This window comes from Zea mays, chromosome 5, assembly GCF_902167145.1.
Source record: "Zea mays cultivar B73 chromosome 5, Zm-B73-REFERENCE-NAM-5.0, whole genome shotgun sequence".
In the NCBI taxonomy this organism is placed as follows: Eukaryota; Viridiplantae; Streptophyta; class Magnoliopsida; order Poales; family Poaceae; genus Zea; species Zea mays.
In genome coordinates, this window is record NC_050100.1 from 42,395,200 (window position 1) to 42,403,648 (window position 8,449).

At 42.9% G+C, this 8,449-nt stretch overlaps 1 pseudogene across 2 annotated transcripts; it reads right to left on the minus strand.

The window, feature by feature from the left end:
• Nucleotides 1-1,082: 1,082 nt before the first annotated feature.
• On the minus strand, nt 1,083-3,874 carry LOC100193416 (plasma membrane ATPase pseudogene; annotated as a pseudogene). 2 transcript variants are annotated; one of them, NR_168948.1, is made up of 5 exons: nt 3,678-3,836; nt 3,074-3,208; nt 2,309-2,341; nt 2,048-2,129; nt 1,140-1,964 (listed from the first exon to the last, which is right to left on the minus strand). The product of NR_168948.1 is annotated as a plasma membrane ATPase pseudogene, transcript variant 1 (transcript). The 2 variants fall into 2 exon arrangements; NR_168949.1 differs by lacking the exon at nt 2,309-2,341 and having other exon boundaries at nt 1,083-1,427; nt 3,678-3,874.
• Nucleotides 3,875-8,449: the final 4,575 nt, after the last annotated feature.

Sequence of the window (8,449 nt, forward strand, 5' to 3'; positions counted from 1 at the left end):
CCTAATTTGGCAGATACGATACCTCTGCATGCAGGATCTGAGGCTTACTATTGTCGCTGATACACATCCTATGCTCGCTGAATTACTACAGAGATGATGGCAGAAAGATCCTACTCTAAGACCAACCTTTGCAGAGATTGTGGATACATCGAACTCTATAAACGAGGTGTGTATTCACACAAAGAACTACATGCATTTACCCTGCTTTTGGTTTCATCTTATTCTATATTTTTTCACACGCTATATTGTAGGTGGTTCGGAGTCCTGTGCATCACAAGAGGCATCTAGGTCGTTCTCACTCTTCTTCGTATTCATGCCTGCTGCGCAGGATGGCACCATAGCGCTGATGGAGTTGGACGATGTCATCAGGCTCGACTGGGTGTGGATGGGATGAACTCTGCTCGTGTTGAAGGAGAGAGAGAGAGAGAGAGAGAGAGAGAGAGAGAGAGAGAGAGAGAGAGAGAGAGAGAGAGAGAGCGTGCTTGGCTTGCGAGAGACCATATTTTGGTTCATCTTTTTTCATGAGTCATGTTAACTGTTATGTCATATTACACAACTTTAGATATTTCTGTCTTTGTGAGAGAAGTACCAAAATAGTTTTACTTCATGGCTACTCTCAGACGTGTTCATGCCGCTGCCACTAATCGTATAAGTGTAACATTGTATTTGTTAGCAAACAATTTTTGAGATATTAAAGTCGGTGATAATATAAGTGTTCTTCATTTCTATGTAATTGTTGTGCACTAATGTTTTGTTGAATATTTTGTGTGTCGTTGTAAAGCACGGGCACATACCTAAACTACTAAATTTTTTGTTGATTTTATTAAGCATGTTTGTAAATATTAATAGTTTCTTCTCAAATACTTCGTTCAGCCGATGGTTGTAACAAACAATTAACACCCCTTGCTCGCTCTGTCCAAGAACATGGCTGTAACAAAAGTGGCAAGAACCTGATGGAATCATGGAAGGCCGTTAGAAGCTTAAAATAAATATAGATAGACACAGATTTTGTATATTATAGTGAATAGATGGTGAGAGACTATGCACGAGACATGCAAATTAACAAGACTCATACAAGCGCGTTCGAGCCCCAGCCTTTGCATATCATACACATGCTCAGGTCTTAACATGTTTGGCTTCCGAGCAAACTTTCTCCAGATCCCAAAAAATATAATATCCGATCAAATATGTGTCGATGCTCATCCTAACATACTCCCGTTGCAACGTACGGGCACACACCTAGTATATACATAAGGACGAGGTTCCATGCCCTCCTACTCAGCGTATAGCAGGATGAGGAAATTGATGATGCGCAGCAGGAAGTAGAAGACAATGATGTAGAGCCATTTGACACCGGCCCAGCCCCATCCAATGCCCTTAATAGCAGCAAATGCCCAGTTGGCATATACAACAATCAGAGTGGCATTCTGCAAACACCATAAAATGTAAGGAGACGCGGAAAGACCACATACAACAGTAAGGTATGGAACTAGAGTCGGATGACTCAGCAGCTGCGCCACCAAGAAGGCAAAGGTTAGCAAGAACCTAGGACGGTACACAAATGACCAGTTGCGAGCGTGCGAGACCGTGTAAGTTAAGGGCCCTGATTGATTGTGCTGACTTGAAGGTACATGGCAGAGGAAAGCGTATGAAAATCACCCTGGGAAATTTTCTCAAGGCTTTCGACATGGAACAATTTCTGTATATTAGCAACCATGAAAAGGATGGGCACACTACGATGATTTCTCAAAACTTTAAATAATGCTAAACCAGCCACTGGCCCATACCGAGAAGAAGTCAGTCTTGTACGTAGCCCAGAAGAAAAAATGACAGTCATCACGACCAAATAACTTCCAACTGTCAGGTTGTGCAGGTGGTTTTACTATGTCCTTCGAGATAGCCACAATGGTACTTATTCATGTCGCCAGGTTGATGTTGTTAGTTTACCTAATATGCTGCTTGTACTGACAATATGAACCGAAGAAATTAGGATCAACTACAGATTTTACCCTCATCATGAACTATAGCCAACCAAAAGGAGGCTTACCGTCATTGAGGATGGCAATGATCTGGACGGTAAATGTTGGGAAGTCAAACTTCCATATCAGCGCAAGAAGCATAAAACCAAGCTGTTACAACAAAGTATGTATGAGTCAGATATATTACATCTGTTCTCGAATATTTATCGTCTGACCAGTTCATTTTTGAACTAAAATGCGACAAATATAAAAAAATGAAGTGAGTATTATTTATCTATTCAGTCAAGCGAGCGTTATTTTCTAAAAATTAAGCAGAAGTCTATACATACCACAATACAGATGGTAATTGATTCAACATAGATCTGCAAACAAAAATAAACTTTGAAAATACTGAACATAGAAACAGAATGCTAGGAGACTCAGGGGGCAAAGCGAGGATTTGAGATTGCGGTGACAAATCAGATTGTGAGGGCTGTTAGAAGGTATTTTACATTATTTATATGGTGATTAGCTAAAAATTTTAGTAGCTCCTATAAAATTTGAGGAGGGTTAGACTATCTTCAATAGACTCCATATCCCATTCTCTATCTCACTCCTTATTTCAAACTTCAATCCTGCAAACAGTGCAATTTACAGTGTAAAATAGTACTTTGCACGGCCGTTTACACAGCCTGCTAGAGATGGCCTTAGGTGGGACATTGCCCCCTCCGCCCCATACTAGAATCACCCTGAGGAGACCGAAAAGAAACTGCAGTATTGACTTATTGTGTAATTCTTAACCCTTTGGAAAATTGCTCGACTCATCAGCACAACTCTATTAATTACACTAAGGCCGGGTTCATTTAGGACAATGTCAGAAGCACCACGGGCTGCGTCAGTAGAGTCTGCTATTGCAATACCAATATCCGCCTTTTTTAAAGTTGGGGCATCATTTACACCATCCCAAGTCATGCCACATAAATGTTTTTCATACATGTGTTCTATCAAGCATTAACAAAATATGAATTAGACATAAGTACTGCCTATATATGTTGAAGAACTGTTGAGCCTATCAAACAGGAGTAATAAAAAAAAGGCAATCTGCATAGTTGTACCTGGAAAGACTCTAGCAAAGCCATCAGCCTTCTCGGTCAATTCATCAATTGGCAATGAAGCAAGTGACTCATCCTTACATTTAGTACCCATTCCCAAACGACGTGTTGTTTCCTTCCCAATAGCAAGTTGATCACCTGAGGCGAGAAAAAAGACCGGTTAATATTACAGCACAACAGTTCAGTTGCAGTAGTCATATCTACAAACATATTACTATAGACAAGCTAGCAGGAATGTGATGGAACTCCAGATTTAGAGCAATCAACTGAAGGTACACATGAATAAATATGGCAAACCTGTAATCATCTTGTCATTGACATCAAGATTGAGTGGCCCTGCACTATCATGGCGTGGGGGGGGGGGGGGGGGGGGGGGGATGGCAAGAGGATAATGAAATGTCATGGTCCTTCATGACTCCCTTTTGTACCATCTGGCACTTCATGTACATGAATTTTGCATCAACGTCAGCTCCGCCTCATACCTCACTGTCACCACGCAGGCCATGCCGGCGGCACGAAACACCAACGAACGCAAAGAGAAGGGATCTGACCGATTGGGCAGCGATGGGCGCAAGTAAGGGATCCGAGGAGTCTAGGAGCTTCATACCCTTGCAACCTTGGAGAGCGTGGGCCAGCGCTTAGCGTCGACGACTGCGGTGCAGTTCGGGGCAGGGTGCTTCCAGGTGGAGTGCTTGGCCAGGGAGACGGAGGGAGATGGGGACAGGGACAGGGAGAGGTGCTACGGCGTCGGATCAGGTGAGGAGGTGGCGGCGGGATGCTCCATAGCCGGCTAGGGTTTGGCACAGGGGATAGGATGGATGGATCGCTGCTCCTTTTGGGCGATGGCGGGTGGGGGAGGCCGGGAGGGACGTCCCCATGGCTGACCCAACATGAGACGTGTCTTTTTTCCTCACTTGTGTGTCATCCTCCAGATTCTAGAAGGCTCGCGTCGTTCGCAAGCCAAGGCTGGAGGCCGACTATAGCCGTTGATTCACAATCGGGTGGAGCACAGAAAAAATGACCACGTGGATGGCGTCATAGCTTCTGTTTTGAACCGGCTTTAAAGAAATAGCTAATAATAGCTGGTCGGGCTCGTCCAGTAAGGAACGACATCCCGCTCACCGGCTTGGAGCTTAGTGGATGACGATACATCCAAATAAGGAAGCAAATGAAATACCGCTCAGATGTCAGATGGATCAAAAACATATTCCCTGTTTTTAGTGAGGCAGCAAGTGTTGCGTGAGCATTTGGACTTCCATGTACTGCGGATGACGACATGAATGGACGGTGACCAGATGAACGAGTGATTGGAGCAGTCTTTGATACCTCGGTGGAGGGAAGAAAGCGGTTAAGGCCCATTACCCTGTTTTCAGGCTTTATTAGATCTTTTTCTCAGTCCCTGTCTATTCCAAACGGGCTTTTTTTTTCTTGGGCTTCGAAGCACCTCCCACTAGGATTGTTTATGTTGTGGGAAGGAAACAAACCTGCTGATTCCATTTCTCTACAGAAATAGACAACACACTCGCCAGGCGCAGAGTGTACCGAGGGCGCGCTGCTACTGCTAGCCTCCACGTGGTCGGAGAGGTGGTCTGTAGTGATCGCTACATCAGCTATCAATTATACTATTCCATCCTTTTTTTTTATTTCTCACGTTTTATTTAAAATAAACTAATAGACGATAAATATACTATAGTCAGCGTTAATTCTTATCTATCGTAACATTTATCGTTAATTAGTAGCTATCTCAACGACACATCAATTTTATTTTTTACAGATTTTATTTGAAATAAAGCACGACGTTTTACTTTGGAGTACAAAAAATAAGCAAACAAATTTTACATGATTCATAATTCGTATTTTTAGTTTTTTAAATGTATTTTTTAAAAAAAATTGAAACTTAAAATGTTTTTAAAAAATAGATAATTAACATAACACATACGAACCAATCAAAATACACCATATTAATAAATTTGGTCGATACTGATCGAATCATTCAACACATCGGTTGATATTAACCGACATCAACTCCAACATAGATCCACTAATCGACCAATCCAACTCACCAGCGTGGTCAATACTGACAATAACTCAGTAGTCATCATTTTCACCATTGGATTCGGCCTTCAAAGCATGCAAATTTCTCTGGTGTTGTTGGAGGAAAAAGCACGAGCACTCCAAGATGCCATTGCCAACTAGCACTATAAGCAGCTTCCCCTACCATTTGGGCTGGCAAGCATGTGGGGCGCAAGATCTTAAGTACATTGAGGCCCCCTTTGGCAGAGTTTCTTTGAGTCGATTTCTATTCTGGTTTCGTTATTTTTTAAGGAAGACATATCAGACGATGTTTTTTTAAAAATAAATTCGCCTCAAAGCACTTCCATCATTTCCATCAAAATAGTGGAAGCCAAAAATACTGGCTCAAACAGCTTTGGCTTGCATACATTTTGCAAAAAAATGTTGAATAATTAGACAAATTATAGACTAAATTCTGAATATAAATCATGACCAAATCAGAAGAACTGAAGTAAAAAGTCAAATCAGATGATGCGTACTGATCAGACATACTGGTTGATGGCGTGAGCCGGAATCAGTAGGATCGACGACGTCGAAGCAGCGAAATCAGCAGGGTCGACGAGGTCAGAAGATCACGAGCAGTCGCGTGAGAACGCTTTCCAAAAACCTTATTCGCCCTCTCCCGGTGCAGGATCTAGAAGACAAAGGGTTCCGGAGACCTGCTCTCCTGATCGCAGATGCACGTATGCGGTCGAGATGAAGAGAACTGGAAGGCGGCTCAGCTATGAAGAGAGGCGAAAGCGAAACTGAGATGATCTGGAGGCTGGCTGCCAGGCTCCTTTTATAGGGCCGAGTCCGCGACCACATAGCTATCTTCGATCTTATCCGTCTGCGAAAATCTCGCGTTCAGTTTAGATTTTATAGCGATCGGTTAGGATTCTAAACTTAACAGCCAAGTAACCAAAAAATCAAACGGCAAAAGGAAGCTGCGCCCCCGCAAGGCGAGAGGCCGGATTTTGGCGGACCATTCACGCGCATGTCGTGCGCCCGCGCCGTTCGCCCAGGCCAAGCGAGGCGAGCGAGCGCGCGCGCGTGTGGCTCTCCACACTCTCTCTTCTCATCCATGACTTGGTGAGTGAGTGTGGCTTCCATATTTAAGCTAGCTCTACTCCACTAGAGCTAGCAATATGGTTCTATTGGTTCCACCATTTCCTAGCCATACACTTATATGGGCGTTTGTGATTTTCCTGGGATTTATTTGAATTTCTCAATTGGGCCTAGCCCATAAATCCTAACAATCCCCCACCAGATCTCAAATGCCCATCTGCAGTTTTCGCCACTGTTCACTACTTTAATATACTAGTGTTTCAGCAGAGGCTGTTAAGTTGAACTTCTGCCTAGAACTTCAAGCTACACCAACCCACAACTTGGACAATGGACTATGCCTTGAATTGCAAGTTTTGCATGAATGGGTTTCACTTGAAGTCATGACCACTACTTGGCTACCAGTAGTCCCCTTCTCGGGTGGAGTATATACGTCGTACTCCAAGGTCTCTTCATGAGTTTACTAGAGATCACCCAGATCTCATAGACTGTGACGTTAGACAGTCTAACTCATATAGGTGTGTTCTTTCAAGAATGTTCTGCAGGACAACATCTTCGCTAATACAAGCCAACAAAACACATTAAGGCACAAAGCCAACCTACCTTACAGCATTTGAGAGTATCACATCTTTACTTAGAGAGGGTCAAAAGTTACTCTCCTCAGTTCACCAATGGCTTGTTCTTCCTAGGACCTAATTCACAGGATCTCCGATCACATAGACTGGGTTTCCACCATGGCAACTTATATGGGTCTCATACCCATCTCTCTTGATGTGATTTCTATCACATTACGTGGTAGTCCCTTGCTAAAAGGATCTGCCAGATTTTTATCTGTTGAAATATAAGTCACACTTATAACTCCGGAGTTTCTCAACTTTCTGACAGACTTCATTCGTCTTTTGACATGTCTTGATGACTTCCCATTATCCTTAGAACTTGTCACTTTAGCAATCACTGTCTGATTGTCACAGTTCATAAGGATAGCTGGTATTGGTTTCTCAACCACCGGCAAGTCCATCAAGAGTTCACAAAACCATTCTGCCTCAACGGTTGCTGTGTCAAGTGCAGCTAGCTCGGCTTCCATGGTTGACCTCGTCAAGATGGTCTGTTTGCATGACCTCCATGATATCGCACCTCCACCAATAGTAAATACATAACCACTGGTGGCATAAAGCTCATCTACATCAGATATCCAGTTCGAATCACTAATCCTTCAAGTACTGCATGCTGACCAGAATAGTGAATTCCATAACTCATTGTACCTTGCAGGTAGCGCATAACCTGCTCAAGTGCATGCCAATGATCAGTCCCGGGGTTTGACATGAACCTACTTAATTTGCTCTCAGCAAAAGAAATATTGGGCCTTGTTGCACCAGCAAGATACATGAGTGAACCAACAATCTGAGAGTATCTCAATTGGTCTAAACCAATTCTCTTGTTCTTTCGCAGTGTCACACTGGGATCATAAGGTGTTGGAGAAGGTTTGCACTTAGAGAAGACAAATCGCTTCAAAACCTTTTCAACATAGTGAGATTGCGAGAGAGTAATCCCACCATCTGCCTTAATTAGCTTGATGTTTAGAATCACATCAGCTTCCCCCAGATCTTTCATATCAAAACTCTTTGATAGAAAAGACTTGACGTCATTGATCACATCAATGTTTGTGCCAAATATCAATATATCATCAACATATAAGCACAATATAACTCCTTCGCCCCCACCACAGCGATAATATACACACCTGTCTGCCTCATTAATGGCAAAGCCTGCAGATGTTAGAGTCGTGTCAAACTTCTCATGCCATTGCTTTGGTGCTTGCTTCAGACCATACAAAGATTTCAATAACTTGCACACCTTGCTTTCTTGACCCTTTACTACAAATACATCAGGCTGTTCCATATAGATTTCCTCGTCCAGCTCTCCATTAAGAAAAGTTGTCTTTACATCCATCTGATGAACAAGGAGACCATATGAGGCAGCCAAGGAAAGTAGTAATCGAATAGTAGTCATTCTAGCAACAGGTGAGTAAGTATCAAAGAAGTCTTCTCCTTCTTTCTGAGTATAGCCTTTAGCCACAAGCCTAGCCTTGTACTTCTCAATTGTACCATCAGGCTTGAGCTTCTTCTTAAACACCCACTTACAACCCACATGTTTGCATCCATAGGGTCGATCAGTGACTTCCCACGTACCATTTGAAAGAATGGAGTCCATCTCATTATGAAATGCTTCTTTCCAATCATCTGCATCTGGAGATGCAAATGC